Consider the following 23895-nt stretch of genomic DNA (forward strand, 5'->3'; position numbering starts at 1 on the left):
CCTGATCTACTGATGGAAGCATTGTATTGGTGGTAAAGCTAATCTGATACAAGTCATATCTTCTAACTTGACATATTCAGATATAGAATTGGATGTCTGAATCTTTTTTGATACAGCTGGTGCAAACCATATGCTATTATTGTGCTCTAAGAAAACATTCCCCTATGCATTGTTGCAAATATGTGGCAACAGGCTACATAATTGCAGTAATATGTGATGGCTTCTCAAGGAGAGTTTATGATCTCTCTTCTTGAATAAAAATTGGCTGATAGGTTTTATAAGAGAGCCCAAGAGCACTCATATCCTAGAGTGTAGAGGTGAAGAAATATTTTGAAAAGACAAACAATGTAAGTGAGAATTTATTATTATATTACAAAAATAATTATCACATTACATCTGTATGCAATAAATGTTCACATTATATGCACAGTATATGTAAAGAAAGTAGTCTATCTGAAGTGGAATGTGATCCTCATCAGTGAATAGGAGGAGTGGAGTCCAAATAATATAGTAAGAAATAAAACAGAAAGAATGGAAGCAAGAATTAGCTACAGTGAAGTTTGCTACTGGAAAAAATAAATAAAGGACTGTAGATGGTTTATATATTTCATTATTGTAAGCAAATTAAGTTACTGTTCTTTAATTAAAGCCTTAGATTAATTTCTAAAGAACAAATACTTTAGATCTCACTATGTTGAATAATTTCTGATTTGCCATTCTTGGGTAAGGTTCTAGATGTAGTCAAATACAGTAGAGTATTGAGATCTATTTCATCTGGCACTGGAATTTGCCAACTTTGTAGGTGGGAGCTGAAATATATTCCTGTTCTGCTGGACCTCTTAGTGATATTTTATACCATCCATCATAGCATCAGTCTTACATGAGTTTACAATGATTTTACAAAGGTTCCAGCCCTTCCTCAAAGACTGAATTTAGAAGGTTATGTTGGAGCACCCATGCTCAGCCTCTGGATCACTGGTTTATCATGTTCTGTTGCTGATCTAAACATCTGATCCCAGACAAGCTGTTGATGGTTTGAATTGATATCTTGTGGCAGTAATGGGATAGATGACAGCTAACTGAAACTTAATTCAGAGGGGCCCCTTGCCCCAAAGTAGACAAATCGGTTTCAACCTGATTGGGGTGGGCAGTATTTCTGCTGAAGAATGAAGTCTGCAATCCAATGCTATTTCTGGTTTCAACTTTTCATCTGAAAAGCTTCAACCTGGCATACTCTTGCCCAGCTTAAGATGATGTGCTAACTAACATAAGTTCCTGATGACAAGGTGCCCACGTATCTACAGTGATGCATACTTTATTTATTTATTTAGATTAGCGTATTACAATACATTCTTCTTATGGTAACTTTGAAGAATTCTTGGAAACTGCAGTGGATTCAGAAAGTCGCAATGAGAAAGTTGACAGGTGCTGATAGGCAAGAGTATGTCATTGGTCCTACAAGGGTCACACTGTGCTTGCTTTGGACACAGTTTGAAGTGTTGGCAATGGTGTGAAAGTTCTAAATTATTTACCTTTGCATATGAACCTTCTCACAGTTGGTGGAAACATAAGACAGAGTCCTCTCAGCAGCCATATTAGCATCCTGTTTATCCAATTGGTTAAGACCCATTTCTTCCCCAGACCATTTCAATTTTACTGTTGAAAAATGTTATATGCTATATCAGCTTGCTTCTATAAATAATATTTTTATAAAACTGTGTTTGCGTGTGTGTTTCTTTCTTTTAGGAAGTTTTAATTTTGTACTTGTTTTAACAGGTACAGTTAGCCCTGACAGACAGGTAAGTATTAGAAAGATTATAGTATTAGAGAAAGCCAGTTGGTGTTGTGGTTAAGGTACCAGGCTAGAAACCAGGAGACCATGAGTTCTAGTCCTGCTTTAGGCATGAAGCTAGCTGGGTAATCTTGGGCCAGTCACTCTCTCTCAGCCCTGGGAAGCAGTCAATGGCAAACCACTTATGAAATCTTGCCAAGAAAACAGCAGGGACTAGTCCAGGCAGTCTCCAGGAGTCAATAAGCACTCAAAGGCACACAAACAAACAAACAAACAAGTATTAGAAAGCATATTTGTATTATATGAATGAGGAAACAGAAGCCACAATTAAACTAAAGTTAAGGTAAAGGTAAAGGTTTCCCTTGACGTAAAGTCCAGTCGTGTCCGACTCTAGGGGGCGGTGCTCATCTCCGGTTCTAAGCCTTGGAGCCGGCGTTGTCATAGACACTTCCGGGTCATGTGGCCAGCATGACTCACGGAACGCCGTTACCTTCCCGCTGAAGCGGTACCTATTGATCTACTCACATTTGCATGTTTTCGAACTGCTAGGTTGACAGGAGCTGGGACTAGCAACGGGAGCTCACCCCGCCGTGCGGTTTCGAACCGCCGACCTTCCGATCGACAGCTCAGCGGTTTAACCCGCAGCGCCACCGCGTCCCTTAAACTAAAGTTAGTATACTTAAAAATTTCCATCTGATTCCCAGTTCCTTGGGACATGCATCACTAAACTTAATTAGTAGACATGTATAGGATTGTTCTGTAAAATAAGGTACAGGGAAACAAAGGCTACAATCCTATGTAAGGAAATTCAGTTGAATTCAGTGGAATTTTACTTCTGAATATCAATATGTATGATTGAGCTGTAAAGATATAATCCAAAACAAACTAAAGAGTGGCTATGTTCACACAACACACTCAACCTGGTTAGTGAATTAACCCATTTTCTGGGTTTTTACAATGTACTGAACCCTAATCTAATCAAACAGGCTGGGTTTGTCCCACATGCTAAGACTGGGAAAAAAAAAAGCCCCAAGGTTACAACTCAGTTTAGTATGCTGTATGAACACAGCCATTAAATTGCATTACTTGGATTTATTGTGTAGTAGACAAGGTTATGATTCCACTATATGATTCCAGTTCATACTGGAAAGCAGATTCACTGTTAAGATGTCAGAGCCAAATTTACTTAAGATTTCATTGCACTGCCTACTAACCCTACTACTACTAAAGACTTAATGGCCACAATGTCCTCCATACACACTGCTTGCAAAATATAAAAGGGACTGTGTTCCTTTTCCTACATGAAGTGAGAGGGAAATATTCATCTGTATTCCCTTGTAAATACCTTCTTCTTGTGTGCAGATTACTTTGGGATGAAGGAACTCTGGATGAGAATTCCAGCTATATGCAAACTGAATCTTGTTTTTGATTTAACATGGCTGAGATGGCTCTGGGATTACTTTATTTTTTATTACAGGGTGCTATTAAAAAAAAGGATTAAGTATTGAATGTCATTGGCATGAAAAATATAACTAACCTGGTCAAATATTTAGAGTAACACATGACTGAGTATGGCAGGGGATGATGAGTGAAATCAGTAATAGCCAGCCTTTGGATTGAGTCTTCATAATACTGCTAAGAAATGCATTTCAGCTGCAGGTTTCTTGGCATCCTGGAGGATATGAAATAGTCACACCTTAATAGCCCTTGCCTTTGCCACAAGGTTAGTGAAGGGGACAGTTCAAACAGAAGGACATGCATTTTTTAAAATTTGTTTCACATAGCCTCATCATGAGCTGCATATAACAGATGTTTTTCATAAATTTAGGTCAGCACCCTTGAATACACAATCTGGAGTAATCAATTGAATAATAAAGTGATGATAGAACTTGTATGTTCCATGCTTGTTGGAATTGACTGTGAGAAGGCAATAAAACACTTATATCTAATACATATCTAAGTAAACACACTTCATTTTGCAATCATAAGCCATCGTTCCTGCTGCTTCTAGCAATTTGTTTTTGCCAGGCAAAGACTGTTTCAAAAATTCATTCATTATCCAGAGCCCTCAAGAATCAGCACTGTGGATAACCCCCCTCCAGTTGGCCTCACTCCAATGACATCTGGAGATATTCAGTGAATTCTCTGCCACAGCAAAGCTTGGTTGGCTTCCATGTGCACGAGGACAGGAATAACGCCCACCCCTGGCAAGTCCATGGGAGTGCAGGTGCAGAAGCAAACACATAGCTGCTGCAGGCAGTCCCGTTGGGAATGCTTGAGGGTGCTGGTGTCATTACAGCAAATGTTCATGACTGCCTAATGCCGGGTTCCTCAACCTTGGCAACTCTAAGCTGTGCGGACTTCAACTCCCTTTGCTGGCTGGGGAATTCTGGGAGTTGAAGTCCGCACAGCTTAGAGTTGCCAAGGTTGAGGAACCCTGGCCTAATGGGATAGGATGCTTTTTCACAAGCTCTTGATTTACGTTCCTGCCTCCAGTTTAGAGCTGGTCAAGACCTATTAAAGTAATCAAATGGCATCTCCTACACAACAGTGACTTCCTTAGAGGAAAAGACAGATTTTAGACAGGGAGGAGGAAGGAGAAAGACAAGAGAAAAATCTTCTGATTTAGAGATTGCGGAAGAGGAAGAAGCACCATGGAGCCAGTCCGGGCTCGCAGCACTCTTCCAAGACACCCAAACAACTGAAAATTGATGTCCACAAAGTCAGCAGGAGTCAAACCAGCTTGGAGGAGGGTTTCCCTTTCATCCCTCCCCCTTGGTAACTGACTCAGTTGCTGAGTCAGTTGCTATCACCCTACTTATCCTTTCTGGATACTTTTGGGCTTTTTCGTGAAACAGTTTCCTGATTATGTGAACAGTATGGAGAAAGTTAATTTTTGCACTGTATTTTTTTCTACACAAGTATAACAGAGAAAAAAGAACAGCTGGTTACCCTTCGCTTTCTCAAGTCTTATGATTATGTCTTTCAATGTAACTTTGTTTAAAAAGTCATTATATGAGACTTTTATGTAATTTACACAGCTCATGTATCTCTAATCTGGATAAAATCTAACTAATGGATAAAAATAATGGGTTGTTTAAGGGGCAGTATTAAAGTAGGTGTTTTTATTTATGTTATGGATTCATCATAAATAAAGGGAAGAAGTCTCAGAACTTAAAAATAACTGTTCTCACATAGCTTACACATTTCTGCAGTTATTTCACGGCTACTAAAATACAAAATTCCATCAACTTAGTGATATCTAACAAGGAAATCTGCCTTTCACCTTATTATAATATTACTTTCTATCGAGAAATCTGAACTTGATAATTGGTTTGGCACCTGGAGAACATGTGCAGGAGGGCAAGAGTAAAAAAATGAACGAATTTAACTTAATTCAGATGCTGTGATTTGTTTTTAAAAAAAATCTCTGAAGTTCTCAGGGCAGACCAATCACACATGAGCTACCCACCCTGCTCATGATAGGTATTCATGCCCTTCATCTCTTCAATGAGGGGGAGGAAACCGCTCATAAATATATATGTTTGTACGTGTATATGTGTAGGTAAGGTATGTAGGTATGTGTTTGTTGTTCCTGTTGTTATCGGTCTGAATCAATCTATTTCAGGAGAAAGCCCTCTCCACTGAAGGTTATGGACTGTAATCTACCATGCTGGCCCAGTACTCTGTAGTTTAGGGCTCAGAGAGAGTGACTGGCCAAAAGTTACCCAGCCAGCTTCTAGGCCAAGACTAGAACCTAGGTCTTCCTACTTCTAGTCCAGCGCATGCATGCATACAGTATATCTACTTCTAGGAAGAAAGGGGGAGATATTGGAATCAGTATGGTAAAACCGACAGGAAGCTCTGGTGTGGGCTGGTCCATCCATGTAGTCAGTTGGAAGCGACTGAATGAATAAACAACAACATGGTAAAACTTAATGGATTGTCTCTAAACTTGACTCAAGATATCTCTTGCATTATATAACACTTCATTACATAACACTTCTTCAGTTCTTCTGTGGATCTGATGCATTTTTCAAGTTCCATGAATTTACCTAAACCTCAGTGAAAAAAAAATAATGTTTGTACAAACAACATTCAGTTGTATGTAAAAGTTATTTGATTGTTGAAGACCATTCATAACTAAAATTGGTCCAGGATGTGGCAGCCACTGTGTTGCTCAGTGCAAGGAACACATTACAAGAATTTTGTGAGCTCTGCACTGCTTTCCAACAGATTTCCTGGTGCAATTTGAAGTGCTATTTTTAACCTATAAAGCTCTTATGGCCTGATACTTTGGTATGTTCAGGGCCACCTTCTCCAACCAGAGTTGACCTGTTAAAGGCATCTCTCTCAGGAGACGATGCTGGGAATACCCAGTTTCAATCAAAGTCTAGTCACCTCACTACTGGACTACTGCAACACACTATATATGGGACTGCCCTAGAAGACCACTTGGAAGCTACAGCAAGTCCAGGTGTGGGCAGAGATGGTCATACCACAGAAATGTGGCTTTGCTCCAAGGCTGGGGAAAGGTGGTTTTTTTTCCTTTGGAGTGTTTTTTTGGGGTTATTGTTGTGTTCCTTCTGAACGTTCAGGATTTTTCATGATCCTTTTGTTTTATTGTCTTTTATCTTATTGTGTAGGCCGCCCAGTGTGGTCTGGAGTTGGGAGGCCTCTAATTGAATAAAATAAAATTCTGAAACATCAAGGAAACATCCAAGAACTGACAGGATCAAGGCCTCTCCCTAGAAGTGATATGACTCCAATGATAAAAGCCATAAGCTAGTGGAAAGGAAAGTGGAAATTTAGTCAAAACCAAATTATTCTGGAGGACTCTTGGGTGTAATGTTATTTTTTTAAGATTTTTTTATCCTGCCTTTATTATTTTTGTAAATAACTCAAGGTGGGGAACATATAGTACCTAATATTCCTTCCTCCTCCTATTTCCCCCACAACAACAACCCTGTGAGGTGAATTGGGCTGAGAGAGCGCGACTGGCTCAAGGTCACCCAGTCGGCTTTCATGCCCAAGGTGGGACCAGGACTCACAGTCTCCTGGATTCTAGCCTGGAGCCTTAACCACTAGACCAAACTGTGTAATATTAGGTAATGTGATGTTGCCAAGGTTGTGTTTTGTGATTACAACTACTTGTTAACCACTAAGAGTCACCAAATGCGGTGATATATAAATGTAAGAAATAAAAGAATAAAAAAGTAACACATTTCCTAATATGTTATTCTGTTGAGAGAACAAATAATGCTAATGATAGTGACAGTCCTGATTGCAACATCGATGCCCATAATTAATTTTTAAGTTTCAAAAGGTCATTTCAGCAGTGTTTTTTCTTTCTTTCACAATATGAAATGGGAAGATGTATTTATCAAATTTCATTGCAGGTAGTCAATGTGCCTGATGTGACAATGCAAGCTTCACCCTTTCATGTTTGCATTGCAGTGTCTCAAGCAAGTATTTAACAGGTGGGATTTGAATCACAGCACTGCAATGCATGTTTCAGCACTTGTCCTCCTTGCCCCCTCTACAGCTATAGCTATATCCATCCAACAATATGGAAGTGGCTTGCTATTCCTTTATACCACTTTGTTCTCAGTCTAGCCTACAGCCCAAGGATTTCATGTTGGTTTCTCATCCAAATACTAACCAGATCTGACCCTTATTAGCTTTTTCCAGATCGGTCAAGCTTGGCTAGATGCTTCCCATCTGTGATATCTACCTCTCTCCCTCCCTTCCTCTGGCTCTTCAGCAATTCTGCCAGTCTCTGTCCATGTTACCAACATTCTTCTATTCATCTTGATTGTTCTCCAAGCAAAAAGATCAAGGAGAGATAACATCACAGAGCATATCAATCCAAAATGAAGAGCAGTAGCAATAATTTCCCATTTTCAAAATTACATTGATTCCCTTTTTGCCTCAATATTACCCCAGTAATATAAAATAACGTATTTCTCATATTTGTGGCATATAGGTTATTTACGAGTTCAACCACATAGATTCAAATAAAACTCCTTTGCTCTGCTGTAGCAAAGATGGATTTTTGTAACCAGTGTAGGAAATAAGACTCTCTATTGACCCAAGGTTTGTTTTAAACCTGTTTTCTTGAATAAGCTACTGTAGTTGGGTTTACACACCACTCTAAGCTTTAAACCTTAATTTATAAATCTTAGTGGGTGAGTTCATACAATGCCCTAAGGCTGAAGACTGAACCTTGTCCAAATGGAATATGGTCGTATAGCTAGAAAGCTTTAGAATTTCTATCAGTCAATTTACATTTCTATGTACGTTGTCTTTGCATTATAATGCAGCCACTTATTCTGCAATTCTTGGCACAATTAATGAGGGAAAGGCTCCACTGAAAGCAGGAGGCAGGATTTACTTATCAGTAAATATTCATGGGTTTGACCTGTAATTCATGAAGATGGCAAGACTGTTTAAGATTATTTGAGAGCAAGCCCCATTAAACTAGGCAGCAAAGTTGAATGGTAATGAAAAGTTTGTGACATCTTATTGCCTGAAGCAGAGAAGCAGATGCTCCCCATGATCCATCCAAGTGCTGGGCAATTTATTTCTGCACTTGAGGCAGATCATTCCACAAGTGCATCCCTTTTTCCTTAGCAGTGCAAGAAATAACAATAATCAGTTTAAGAACTAACAATTTAGTGCCGGTGTCCAGTATGGCCATATTCAGTTAGCTCAGGAAACGCTGGAGGATTTGAGTGCTTTTTATTTTTGCCTGCTGCCTATGCGGCTTATCTCAGTGTGCCTCATTAGACAGCTGCATCTGTATCAGTGGCTTGGAAAGGAACATATTATCAGCTATTTTCAGTTTTAAGTATTTACAAATAATTTTAAAAATTAATATTCAACTGAAGCCAGAACTTTTTTTTTTTTGGCTGGGATTAATGGACAATTAGAAAAGAGCCACAGAAGACATTTCTTAAATCACTGCTGCAAGATTATTATATACACAAAAACAGAAAGACTTTGAAATGCCCACAATGGAGGAATGGTTGGTGAAGATGATGGAACTTGCAGAGATGGCAACATCAACTTGTTTGCTTAGAGGAAGATCAACTACTACATTTATTAGGGACTGGAAACCCCTTATGGAGTTTCTGCTGAAAAAAGAAAAAAAAATGAACTTGTGATTTTTGGATTTGATGATTAGAAAGGGTAGATTATGGAAAGAAGGAAATTATGACATAACCTTAGAGAGAGAGGGTAAAACATACAGTAAATGCATTTACAACTGCTGTTAAGAAGATTGGAAGCCACTTCTTTGCAATTTTTTTTGTCTTTGCCTTTCTACTTTTCTACTTTTCTCTTTTTATTTTTCACTTTCTTTTCACTTTTCTTTATTCTTCTTACATTCAACTTAAAATTTGTACTGTTTTTATTCTGTTGAAAACCCCTTTAATAAAAATTATTTTTAAAAAATCAGTTTTCTCCTTCCCATTACAGCAGTGTTTCTCAACCTTGTCTGCTTTAAGCTGTGTGGACTTCAACTCCCAGAATGACTGGCTGGAGAATTCTGGGAGTTGAAGTCCACGCAGCTTAAAGCAGACAAGGTTGAGTAACACTGTATTACAGTCTGTCCCCAATATAGGACACTGGCCACAGTGCTTTTGGAAAGATAAATTGATATAGTAGAAGCTCTCTAACTTTGTGTAGAAAGAGCTTTCCCTTACATCAAAAAAGACATGGGGTAAACTAGCTGTCTACCCCCTCCCTTTCTGGAACTGCCCCTTGGGGACATGGCACTTTCTAACAATATCATTATGGGAAATGTAACATTTCAAAAACCAAGCAGGCTGGATGCAAATGGAACTCTCCCTCCCTACCAGGCTTACTCAGGAAGGTTAACCTCTCCTGATTCTTCTGCTGGACTGAGTACACATTAGGTACTCATCTTTAGCCCACCAATAGCTAACACACAAACAGAAGTGGCTGCTGCCAAGACAATCCCAAGCAGGATCAGAGTTAGATACCTTTATTGGTTTGGAATGGTCTCAAATGGAACCATCTCTGGCCCAACTACCTGTTTTAGCAAGGGCAGGAATTTGGACAGAGAAAAGGTGGTGAACATTGTGGCAACTCCTCTCTCTCTACATTCATATTTGTGCTGGTCAAAGGCTTCTCCATATACCTGAAGCTGAGAACCTTGTGTCTAGAATGCTGTTTTAAAGATGGTGTCTTCTTAATCTTGTCTAACTGCTGCAAAAGAGAGCAATCGGTTTCATCCATAAGATCTGGGAAATAATGCATTCAGCTAAGCTTTATAGGCATGCTGAATTCATTCACTACTAAAGTGAAAGATGAAGAGAAAATACCAAAAAAATTAACAAAGAAATTAACTTTTTTCATTATAATAAAAAATAATCTACAATTACTATACATCTTGGGTGAGTTATCGCTATTAATAAACACTACTAAGATTTAGCAACTGCAAAAATGAAAGACTTAAATGGGAAATACATTACATAGAAAAACAGCAACAAGAATCTTTTAATTGTGTGGGTCTGCCGATGTACTGTATGTGTGAGTAAGAGAGCGACCCATGTATCATCATTCAGTCAGTCTCCTGAGTTTTTCTGCTCCTTATGAGATATAAGCTGGAACAGCAGACATCAAAGTTGAGAACAATCTATTATGGGAACCATTTATAATATACATATAAGTCTAATTAAATAATTATTTCATTTCAGCAGGATCTCATTCAGCAGCATCAATAGGCAGGCTACTGATGTTCCATTAATTTTTCATTATCTTGTCACTAAATCTTATTGGAGTCACACTTTTTTGACACCTTGAATTGACCTTGAGGGTAACCAGAGTTTCCAAACAGAACCCCCCCAAAGAGTCTGATTGCTAAAACCTGTATTGGTATTTCACAATGGTTCAGTAACTGCTTTATGAAAATATGGATTGCTCAGCTGCCAAGAAGCATGTGGAGATCTGCAGAGCCCCTATCAGCACCTGTTAAAGGCAATGACACTTTGGAGCACTAAATGAGGTGATTTATTTGTTTTTTCGATTAGGGTGGTGTGCATACCCAGCCATAACATCACCCAGGCTTGTTGTAATTAAATTCCAGTACACTTTGATTCAAACTGTCCAATCATGCAAAATCTAATAAAACATAGAAACATCTTTTCATATTAAACTCTACACATGTAGGGTTGATGTGCATTAACCTTTACTTGCTAACTGAACTTAATTGAAGGAAGCTTGGGTTTTTTTTCCATATAACTTTATTAAAATTTTAAAAGAAAGATTAAAAACTAACAAGAACTAATATTTAGAATAAAGACAGAAGAAAAAAAGAGAAAAGAGATGTAAAGAAATGACTTCCGATTTTCTTTTACAGTTATAAATACAAATGTAAATTAACCTGTTACTCTGTGGTTACGTCATTGCTTACATTTTTCTACAATCTTTTTTTTCCGTAATCATCAAATCCATACACCAAAATTTCATTCTTTTCTGTTTCACGCAAAAAGTCAGTAAGGGGATTCCAATCAGCATTAAACTTAGACAATGTCTTATCTCTAATTAAAACTGTCAGTTTGGCAATCTCAGCCAGTTCCATCATCGTCACCATCTAAGTCGAATCTTTCCACCTTTGTGCAGATACTCAATGCAGTTGTCATATACAAAAAACAAAGTTCCAAGGTTTTTTTTTCCAGCTGTTTATCCATCAATCCCAAAAGAAAAGTCCCTGGTTTCAATTGTATATCAATCTTTAAAATCAATGGAAAGAAGCTTTTGTTCTAACCAGACAGCAGGTTTTCTATATCATCAAACAATCAGATTCATGCTTACAGAGAGGGTAATCCTTATGCTCATTTTCAGACAAATGTTAAAACCTTTTATATTCTATCAACATTTTATCACTCAATTATCCTATTTGTACACTTTTATGCATCTTAGTTTGGTACTTATTTTATAGTAGTGTCCTTATCATCATTATTACTGCTTTTATTTCTGTTTACATAATGCTGCTTTGTATTGTTTTATACTGTTTCATTTTGTAGTGCATTTTTTGACATTTCTGTTTCATATTGCTTTTTAACTTATGGCACTTAGCCAGCCTTGGATGATCTAGAAGAACTAAATGGGGGTCAGACCTGGCTAGTACTTGCATGGGAGCCTATCAAGAAATGCCAGGGCTGTAGGCTGGATGGAGAAGTGGAAAAGAAAGATTTGGCTACCTGCTTCTGGCCAAACCAAGTATGTTTGAGGGCAGAGCATTAAACTTAGGGCATCTATCTAGTCAATCTGTAGCTGCCAATTCTACAAGGAGCAAATCCTGAACATTTTGTTATTCCCATTGTATCCATATGTCTGCATACACATACACATAGAAACATACCTCCCATGCCATTCACCACCACAATAACATCAACTACTGATTAAACTTAATTGCAGTAGAACAAGATGTTCCATTCCTAAAATTAAGTGATTTCCCCATCTGCATATCTCAACAATTTTTTCTCTCATACAGGGAAATACACACATACAGACTACACATTCCTTTTCCGTTCTTCCAGTACAAGCAGCAAAAATGGTTGAAGGAAAAAGAGGATGGAGGTGGGATGAAGGGAAGGAATATCTACAGGGGATAGGATGGAAGAAGATGAAGGGAGAAAAGCTGTTTAAATATTACAAATGGGCTAAATTCATCAAATAAGCATCCCCCCCAGAAGCAGTTCTCTAACTGTCAGTGGCATCCATTCTTCCCAGTGGTGAGGAATGAGGTGCAAATCCCTTTCTTTTCTTTCCTTTGCTTTCAGCATCTCCTATTCCTAACAGTAAGGAGACTTCCTCAAAACTTACCTTCATATTGGTTAAATGCAGCAAGCAAGCAATAGATATTCTTTTATCTGTTTGTGGATGTCTAGGAAACCTGAAGATATGAGGCAGTGTCCAAGGTGATACTGCCCTCACTTCCTATCAGATTTGTATTCCTACTCTACTTAACCTAACATGTTCAAACCATCCTGTAGACCTTTTCACAAGGCAGTGTTGCAGTATACACACTATACTAAGGAACTGGTGTTGTGAACTTGTCATAAGAACATTCCTACATTTATTGACCCTCCTGACCATTGTGGAATTAATCCCATTGTGTCTGCCAACTGCCTTCACTCACTGAATGTGGATGATTTCTATTAACTACAGCATGGAACACCTAAGGTGCAAATCTTTGCCCACTTACTTACCTACTTAAGTTCATTAAATAATGAACTTAAGTGAATGATATTATTTTAATACACTTCATATAAGACTGGGTTGTCAAGAGAAAACTCTTCCAGAAAAGATTGCACTTGTATACAGGAAATATGTTTGTACATTTTCCACCTTTCATTAACAGAGCTCTGTTTTGAAAAGGTTCTTTTAAGTACCTTAAATATATAACCCAATAGGATAGTATCTTTAAGACAAAGCCACCCTCCCATTTATCAAACTAGGCAGATAATATTCAAAGAAAATGTATTTTGTAGACTAATAATATACTAAGATTAGAAATATAAAATGGACTAATAATTTCACATTTATACTCATCTAATCCTTATCCTCTATACTATCAAAGTATACATGCAGGGGACAGACAGCCCTCATAAAATTCTACTGCCTGCCAACTTTGTCTTTTATTCTTTGCATATTGATTGAAAGGGAGAAGTGTGTTTATTCAGCTGAAAGGATGAATTTTCCCAATTGAACAAGATGCCCAATGAGGTGGTGGAAGCTCTACATGACACCTCCATATGTCATCACTTCCAAAAGTCAAAGAGACAATCCAGAGAAGATGGAGATATTGGGGATAGGACCAACTTCCAAATTTCTCCTTGGAATTTTTAATATTATTTGTCCCTTGGCTGACAATCTTCCTGTTTCAAACTGACAAGTTAATGTAAATTTAGAAATAAAAGTCCTTTGAGGGTCTAAAGAATACTATATCTTTTTCATCTGCATTGCAGACAGCTCCATATAGAATACAGGTAGTCCTTGACTACCTACTAAACATTCATTTAGTGACCATTTGAAGTTAGGATGGTGCTGAAAAAAGTGACTTATGACAGGCCCTCACACTTACAACCATTGTAGCATCCCTGCAGTCATGTGATCAAAATTCAGGTGCATGTATTTACAGCAGTTGCAGCAACCTGGGGTCATGTGATCACCATTTGTGACCTTCCTAGCTGGCTTCTGACAAGCAAAGTCAATGGGGGAAGCTGGATTCACTTAACAACCACATGATTCACTTAACAACCACAGTGATTTGCTTAATGCTCACAGCAAAAAAGATCATAAAATCGGGTATGACTCACTTAACGATGACCCCACTTAGCAATGGAAATTCTGGTCCCAGTTGTGATTGTAAGTCAAGAAGTACCTTTACATCATCACAGAAAAGCACAATCCCACATTAGTGATTTGATACAATGTTAACATCCTATTATCCTTCATACCAATTGTCAAATTATATCACGCAGTACTTTTGTGTTTGATTGTCTGTCTTGTAGAAAGGCCAAGGTCTTTTTTTCACTCATGCAATGTTTTTTTTCAGGTTGATATATTTTTACTACCCCAGATGAATGCCTTGCTGATACAAATAAGATACCTGCACTCTAAAGGTCACTTCTAAAAGCTCCTGAAAGTTGAACTGTCTTTCAGAATGAGAGATGTGCAAACAGGTCAATCAGAAACACATGCAAACAAACAAACATCCTGTGTACCTCACTGTTATAACCTAGTCATGTTATGAACTTTAATGGAGGAATTTGGTACATCCAAGGGAGCTTATTATATTCCAGGACTGTTTGCATAAAAACGTGACATAAAAGAATGGAAGGGAAGAAGAGAAATAGATGCATTCTGAAGAAAGTCAGAATTACAGCCATTCACTGAGAGGACTTTATTTTAAAATAATTCTAAGAGAAATCTAACTGCAACTCAACCAAAACTAATGCCTTTCTTTAATTATGGAATTTAATTATGGAATTATGGAATTTAATTTAATTATGAAATTAAATCATTTAATTTCAAAAGAAATTTTATGCATTTCTTCAAAGGAGAAGGGGAAAGGGAAGGAGAAGGAGAAGGAGATCACCAACTTAGAAACTGAGGAAAGTTTCTGCCAATTTGATTTTTTCAGTAATGAAAATGATGTAACAAATTTCTGGAGGATACAAAAAAAGTATGATCTCAATGATCCATCAATGGAAATATTGTAGTTTGGCTTGAAATATTGTAGTTTGGCTTGAAACATTAACCAGCTGTCAGTATACAGCTGACAAATCTTAAATTTCAGTAACGGACTGCATTCACATTTAGATCTAATTTTATAAAACAGAGATCCCTGCTTACTTTGGTTCAGCTAAATTCCTCTTTGCAAAGAAATGGTGGCAAATCCCTCTGGCACTGTAGAGGTTAATAGCCTCCAGAATCTGCAGAAGACAGCCTGGAAAGGCTAAAACATGGCAATTAGCAGTCAATTGTGGCATTCTTTATATACTTAACACTTTCCAGACTTTAAGAATACACATAAAACTCTATTCATGTAAAACAATGCTTACAGTGGCAGAACTGTCCTTGCACACAGACATTAAGGGTTTTTTTTTTTTTTAATGGAATGAATGTGAGAGGAAGGTGGTTGTTAGGGCTGTGCTAGAGTGGCCAATCTGCATTGCCATTCAAGAATAGCTGTGGGAAATTATACATTTTAAGCAAAGAAGAAAGAGTGTTGGCTGGCTATGGGATGCAGTAGAACAAAGGGACCAATTGTATGAATGTTAACCAGAAAGTAAGTTAACCTTCCCTGAGACAGTTAGGCAGAGATACTCAGACACAAAGTTTAAAGTGGCACACTAAACTGCTAATCTGAACTGTCCATGCTTCGGGATTGAAATATTGCAATAAAAAACAGGAGAGCTCTGATTGCACCATTGCGGCTGTCATCTGGGATTTTTTGACCACCCCCTGCAGACATGGCTGAAAGTACACATAGCTGGTGATTTACCTTCAGCTGATTCTGTTGCAGCCCAAGCCAAGCTCCATAAGTATTTCTCTCCCCCAGTTTCTCATGGCTTGTGTAGTTTATCAGACAACAGGACTGAAATGTTTTCTTCTCAGAAAGTATGAACTTTTTTTTTTTCCACAGGGCCACAGGTCTTAAGGAAGAGTTGTAGTGGGTTGCCCCTTCTAGAGTTTATCTATAACCTTAAAAGTGCAGGATGAGCCAAAATGAGTACATTTTATAGCAGCAATCCAGTATCCTGTGAGAGGCTTTCAAAGTTCAAGGACATCAGACTTCTGGTTTCAAACTCCACCCCATTGCTGCAACCCCATTGTGATTGGTGGATATTTCCTGACAGCTGGTGACATTCATACGTGGGAGACGATAGCAAAGCCAGAGAGGTAAATCAATTGCTTTGCTTAAAATACCCTGGCAATTCACAAGCAGGATAGCAGCATCATTCAGTGGCAAACTGGAATGGAAGAAATAGACCCCAGATAGGGATTAATGATGTCAACTGATGGATTCTGTGTCAGTATAATTTTCTCCAGTTCAAGGATGGATTGAGAGCACTTCAACTCAGAAGTGGGGAAAAGACCTCAAACTCATCTTCCTGGCTTGCTTAACTAGGTTGATGATTTAGTAGCTAGGAAAACATCTGCATTTCACTCTTCATCTTAAGAGGGCTATTGTTTCTTTGCTCATGCAAAACAAATATCAACATCAAGGCAATTCTAAAATCTTGCCTTCCAATCCCTATAATCTTCAGCCAGCACATTCAGTGACCATGTGAGCTGAAGATCATGAGACTTCAAAGTCCAGTGCAAGTGGTGAGTAACAGACTAGGAAAGTTGATGTATTCAAAGCTGTCATAGTGGAACGCATTAGTAAAATGCTAAAAAATTCCCTTTTGTTCAACAGAATATATCTGTCCTGAGGTCATGTAACCTGATATCTGTAGGGAAAGTTTTTACAGCTCTTTTATGGCCTGCAAGTTCACAGAGCAAATAATGCATAGAGAAAAATTAGAAGAAAAATGTTTTAGGATACAATCTTATACATTTACCTGGAAGTAAACACCATGGAATATAGTGGATCTTACTTCTGCATAAACTATGTTGTTAATCCATTATTTAATTTCATTATTTAATTCATTTGATTGACAAAATGAAGCAATTTAAATATTTTTGTTTTCTGTATGTTTTATATATTTGGAAGATACAGAGAATACAAGCATTGGGGAAGACCTTGTGGGCAGCAGACAGCAACTCTAAAATATATATACACATGGTTTTACCACATGGAGTAAGCCTACAAATGACAATTGTCCCCCCCTACAGAATGCTAACTGGGGCCTTGGGATACAGGTACAAGAAAGGAATGAATACTAGGAGAATGAATTTGACTGGCTGGAATAATAAAAGTACTTCTACATTAGTGTTTATTCTAATTTTCTTTTTGTTTTCATTATGAAGCTGAAAGTTGGATCAAGGTGATGATGATGGGAGTTGCAAAAAACCCAAAGCGTCAATCATATCCAAAATATCTTTCTTTTCCAAATATATTTAGGACCAACTGCTTAATGTTTTAGAATGCTTTAGCACCTTAACCTTGTACTTTAGCAAATACTGCAGTTATATGAAAATGACTCTTCCTTGAAATGAAAGTGACTCTTCCTTGAACACAAATTCAGAGAAGCTACTAAGGTATAATAAATACATGGTACTGGTTACATTATTACATACATTTTTAAAATTAATGAAAAATGGTCTTAAACATGGCCCTGAGTACAATTATTGTGCCTCGCACTCTCAAACTAGGCATTCATGGAGTGACTCCAACCCAATGAATGAATGAATGAATGAATGAAATAAAAGGAAATCCTATTGGGCTAGCCATGTGAAGGTACCATTTCAGTCATGTTGAGAAAATGGCCTAGGTGGACATCAGAGGGTGTTTATATGGTGCTTATATTCTGAATGCCATTTTTGAGCAGGCAGAATAACAATGGAAGGGTTTTTCTGGGACTGTGGGATGTAATCAAAGAGCTCACTTGGTGTGCTAAGCATGTGCGGCTTCAAATACTGGCAGTCCCTCCTTGTAGCTCTTCACTATGGTTTAGAGCTTTCTAACTGTTGATGGCTTCATTTACACACTTGTCTTCCCTTCTTTAGTATTATGCATTTTCTTTTGCTTTAACTGAAATGTCAAGCAGGATTAAGCTGTATTGTCCTCAGGGCAGATGTTTTGGACTGAGCCTCTAAAACTAAGAGACATGTGCTAAGTTCTTGAACTCCTTTTTAAATCAGACAGTGTATTCCCTGGTTAGGGAAAGAAAGCTATACTGGTTGGCTAAAAACCAGACCACAAATCTTGTCAAAAGTGAACATCATGCAATAAAAACCATTCTCTGTTCTGCACCACAAACAAGAATGCAATCTATAGCTGTATGTTAATGATATGTTTATTTACAGACTGATTATTTCTCTTACCAGACATCATTCAAATGAAAATGATAGGGAATGAACTGGGGAACCTTGCTGCCCTTCTAACAACAAACGTGAATGTTTTTGAAACTTAAGGGAAATTGAAGTGACAGTGAATTAAAAAGGTTTTCTGAACAGCCTCAAGGTGAAAAAAATGGAAATTTAAGAAGCCGACCTGCCACTTGGAAGCAATCCATCAGTAATTCTGTCTTTGAACTGAGATGCGACATACTGCTACAGTATGCAGATATAAACTAGAAATACTTCATGAAACCATACCACATTCAGTAGAGGACCAAGTTGCCATTCAGTTGTACCATCAGAAAGGGCTGTGGGTAGAAACTGGGTATCTAACTTTTTCCCTATTCTTGGATTATGAAAGAAGATCTGAAAGAGGTTTTGCTCAAACGAATTAGGCTAAAGAAGAATATTCACTGTTGGTGGGAGAGATTGAACAACTCTCTTCATTGCATCCTGCTTCTTGGCATAGCACAGTTTGGGGAATTGTATACTTGCTAAGAGATTTACTTTCTTATGAATAAATGAGGGGTTCTGATGTAATAAAAGGTTGACATGTTTCTCATTTCCCCCTTCAATATGAATAGATAAATTTTTAATTCCTCAACGAGCTGTCATATTCAAATAAAAAGTTCCTTCAAATATGGCCAATTTATAGGTTCAGTCCACTGGAAATCCAGGTTCTGAGCTATCCACTTTAACTTTGAATTGCCCTTCAGCCAGTTGCATTCATGACATACAGTACAAATTCTTTAAACACATTGAAAATGGGAATAAAAGATTATACTGTTCTGGGAATGATTCACTTTGTTTCCAGAGGTATTTCCTTTTCATTCAATCCCCCCATTTTTTTTTTTAACCTATCCTGTCTTCTAACTCCGGCTACTTGGTTGTGATTTGTGTGGACCATAAAATGGTAACTAACTTCTTTCCATTTTTGAAGACCATAGAGGGTACTTGTGCAACCTTAAGAAAATATTTACCTTAGAAACTTTCAAGGATGAAAGTGACTGAGTTAGCCAGGCCGATACTAAATGTTATCAGAGAAATTAACTGTATTAGGAATGGAATATTAGTCTTGAACACCTGTGCCTTTGGAGGATACAAATGGCAACATGGTTTAAGAATTTTTTTAAAAAAATACATGCATGTTGTAATGGTTGCCTACTCCAACATACTCAGTCTCACAAGCCAGAGCTTAAAGATAACTGATTTATTAAAGGAATAGTATGCAGATACAGAGAAAGCTGAGAATGAGCAAAAGCGTGCGAAATACAAACTAAAAACCCTTGCTTTCAAACCAGTCCCGCCCTTACCCCCTCTTAGCAACCACCCCCTCCAGGTGCTAGCAACCGTTACCCACATCGGCCTGAGAAAGTAACCCTGAACAGAGCTACAAACCCAAACATACATTCCTAAGCAACAAGATAAAACCAAGTGAAACAGAAAAATACCAATAAGCCTGCAAGCCTGCAATACATGGATCAGAGGCATGACATGTGAAACATTATGATGTTAATAGAACGTTGAAACGGTGAACATGACACATGTTTAGTCAAAATATCACATCATTTTGGGGTTACTTAAGGCTTGTCAGTAGATTTAGAAACATAGACACAGATTAATTTAGTTGGACTTTTAAAACATTATCAATGTTTATTTTTTTCTACTGATTGCATCCTGGCAGATTGGACAATAATTTTAAAAATAAAAGAACTACAGTGGTCATTTTAAATGAAACAATTTAAACATGTCATTGTAGCTTTTCTTTCCAACTTTATAATTACTTTTCTGCAGCTAACATTTATATTTTTTAAAATTAAATTATTTCCTTCAGAAAATGGATTCATATTTTTAAAATTGTGCACAACTCATGATTGCATGACCACAATAATTAGTTAAACAGCTTTTAGACTTATTAGATTGATGAAGACCATGCCCATAAATTTGTATTACTATTGATTTATGTTTAGTTCTTTAGCCTTTTACTTTTTATGCCATTGCTTTCTTGTTGTAACATTTTACCATTCCACACTTTTTATAGTAGTAGTAGTAACTTTTTTGATTAGTCAAATGACCATATCAGAAAGTTGGGCATCAGCCACTGTAAGATATAAAATATAAAATATGATACAATAAAACAGCTAGAGTACAGTAAAATTAGCTAAAATATACTATGGTAAGATAAAATACGATAAAATACAGTATTTTTATAGTACATTGCATTATAATTCTTATAAATTTAATATTAATATTAATATTAATTATAGTATTACATGCAAATTTCAATATTACCGTGACTCTATTTTTCCATAGTTTTTATTTGTTAACATTTATTATCACACAATTTTATACTGCATTGTGGTGTCCATAATCTTTCTTAATCATATTATTTCAGTGATACCATGATTTTAAAGATTGTATTAGTAATTCTAAATTTAATTATTTTGCCACAGCTTATGGGCCAGATTGCTCACATTGGAATGGCTCTAAATTTTCATCACCAAGTGTAATTTTATGATGGTCAGTGATCAGAATAAATGCTTGTACTGCTGATGATCAACATTCCACAATCCAAATTTTTCCCCCAAAAGCCAAGTAAAGCAGAATCTGAATGATACGGAACGGGTATAGCAATAGCAGGGAACCAACTAACCCCTAATGTTTACAGGCACTACTGTTCAACTATGGAACAGCTGACCATATACTATAAAACAGACAACAGATGATGCTATATTCTGCTATAAATTAAGGTCTATTCCAAGATACTGGAGAGGATTAGGGTTAGGGTGAGGTCCCAAATTACTAAGGATTGCAAGTTACATACATACATACATTTTTTTTAATCCGTTCAATTGTCTCCGATTCTCAGAGACTACCTGGACAAGTCTCTGCAGTTTTCTTTGGCAAGGTTTTTCAGAAGTAGTTTGCCCTTGCCTTCTTCCTAGGGCTGAGAGAAAATGACTGGTTCAAGGTCACCCATCTGGCTTTGTGCCTAAGGTGGCAGTAGAACTCACGGTCTCCAGTTTCCAGCCTAGTGCCTTAACCACTACACCAAACTGGCTCTTACATACATACATACATATTCATGGTCTGAAGTTCAGATAAATGTTAGCGCAAAGTCCTGGGTAGACATTTTACCTATTTCTACAGAACTAGCAGTTTTCTGAAGCAAATGTTTCTCTGCTTTAATTACCTGGATTTCTCTAATTTTGCGGGGATTCCAAAATGTTCATTGGAGGCTTCTGGGGAAGAAGAAAACTGCTCATTTCCAGCTTCTGTCCATAGAGTCTCTCAGGCTCTACCATTGTTTTTAAAGACTCTCAGCTCTTTATGGCTTTAATACAATATTTTAGATTAATACAACATCATTTAATACAACTTCTTAGATTATTCCTGGCAGGCAACTGACAACCAGTGGAGATCTTTCAATACCATGCAGGAGATCTATCAGGAATAGCTTTGCGAGCACCATCGTTATTACACTGAAAGATCAGTAAGGGAGCTCCGTTCCTTCAAGTGATTCTCAGACAGCTTTTCCATCTCCTCATTGTTCTTTGTATTCAGAACACAACTGCATGAAGACTAGTACAAATGATACTGGGGCCTGTTAATGTGTATGGGACACTGACAGTTATTATAATGCCAAACTGGCAGGGAAGGCAGAACTCAGGAAAATGCCATTGATTTCAGCAGCATTGTTGTTTCTTCGTTCAGTCGCTTCCGACTCTTCGTGACTTCATGGACCAGCCCACGCCAGAGCTTCCTGTCGGTCATCGCCACCCCCAGCTCCCCCAGGGATGAGTCCGTCACCTCTAGAATATCATCCATCCATCTTGCCCTTGGTCGGCCCCTCTTCCTTTTGCCCTCCACTCTCCCTAGCATCAGCATCTTCTCCAGGGTGTCCTGTCTTCTCATTACGTGGCTAAAGTATTTCAGTTTTGCCTTTAATATCATTCACTCCACCTAAAAGTGTGCTAGAGACACAGCATATTCTGTAAATTCAATAAACACAGTGCATCTCCAAAAGAGAAGGCAGATGGTACCACAGCATGAAAATCTTGCCACAGTGGAAAAGCCAGATGGTGACCTGACACGATCCTTGTTCGAACTTTGTGCAGATGCCATCTGCACTGGAAGAAGAACATCATCTGCGCAGCACGATCCTATGCTGTGATGTTCCTTTTCTAATGAGAAACAGAGTTTTCCTTCCTACTACTTGCTACAGTTAAGTGTCACTACCAGAAGAATTGACAGAGAGGTCATGTTCTCCCTGAGATTTCCCTTATGGTAGTCAGTACAAACCTCTGGACCTAGGAAGTGTCTTGTACTGAGTGAATACAAGAATAACCATTGCTCTACAACTCTTTCAGCTCACCCGTTTGAGATCTGAAGTCCTTGTCTGATTTTATTGTAGAGTACCCCCCCCCCATTTAGATGTTTACAGTAGTTAATAATAACAGGTGCCAACTTGTACAGAGGAAGAAATTATCCTGATCTGATTTTAGCTTTGTGCAATTGTGCATGTCGATGAATTACAATAGCCTACTGCAATCAGGTGCTTTGTATTACATTCCTTTTAGGGCCCCCCATGTGTGAGATTAACTACAATAGAGGGTATGCATTTAAATGCATATTTGAAAATACATCAAAGTGCATGCAAGTAGTTGATGCCTAGAAACATGCTAACATGCAGATATTGTTTATGGTTTTAACTGTATTCTATTGTTTTCATGGCTTACTGTAAACCACAAGGAACTGCATGAGTTGGCCATACTCAAGCGTAATAAATAAGTAAAAGAGCTCCAATTTAGGTGAAATGATCAACATTCAAAAGCAGAGTTTTTGCACATACAGCAGTTACCAGTGAAGAAATTTCAAACTGAAACATGGAACACACTTATCTCTACTGAATTTCTTTCCATGGGAAAGGCTTGTTCACTCTCAATGAGAAATTGAGGCTTATTTCTGGCACAAGCAGAAGTTGAGCAGAAAAACTCTGCAGGAACTTTCATGCAAAGATGAGTTGCTTCTGAAGCCAACAAACAAAACAAGCTCAGACGGGAATAGGCTTAATGGCATTATAATACAAATAACATCTCTGAAAGCTGGCTCATGCTCTGATGCCAATTAGCACTCAGAGGCTGTGAAAGTTAATGTGGACATTCACCATCCAGCAGACAAAATAATTTTTACCTTGAGGCATTTGAATCCTAAAGTAAACATACGGTGCAGGTTGTTCTGCTAATATCTAATGAAACATTAGTGTCATAGATCAGGTAAGACAGTATCAGAATGATCTAGGTAAATGGCCCTTTACATCTGGATAACTTTTCTCCTGTCTTAGCAGGAACACATATAGCTTAACCAGGTGAGCTGGCACTGCATACAGTAAATATATTATTCTGACAGCATATAAGCATGATATGTTTGATGCCCACCAGTAAAGACATCCTTCCGTGCAGCTGGAATACTGCAAAATCAACTGCCTGCTACAGTTGTTTATGATATACTGAGCAGCATAAAAATTTATCACACTATACCATGTAATAAGAGAAACA

General features: G+C 37.7%; 1 protein-coding gene across 1 annotated transcript in view; it reads right to left on the reverse strand.

The window, feature by feature from the left end:
- The window catches only part of GPC6 (glypican 6), an 886853-nt gene that overhangs the window by 233178 nt on the left and 629780 nt on the right, over positions 1-23895 (reverse strand). The window lies entirely within an intron of this gene.

The sequence above is a fragment of the Candoia aspera genome, chromosome 5, assembly GCF_035149785.1.
Source record: "Candoia aspera isolate rCanAsp1 chromosome 5, rCanAsp1.hap2, whole genome shotgun sequence".
Classification (NCBI taxonomy): Eukaryota; Metazoa; Chordata; class Lepidosauria; order Squamata; family Boidae; genus Candoia; species Candoia aspera.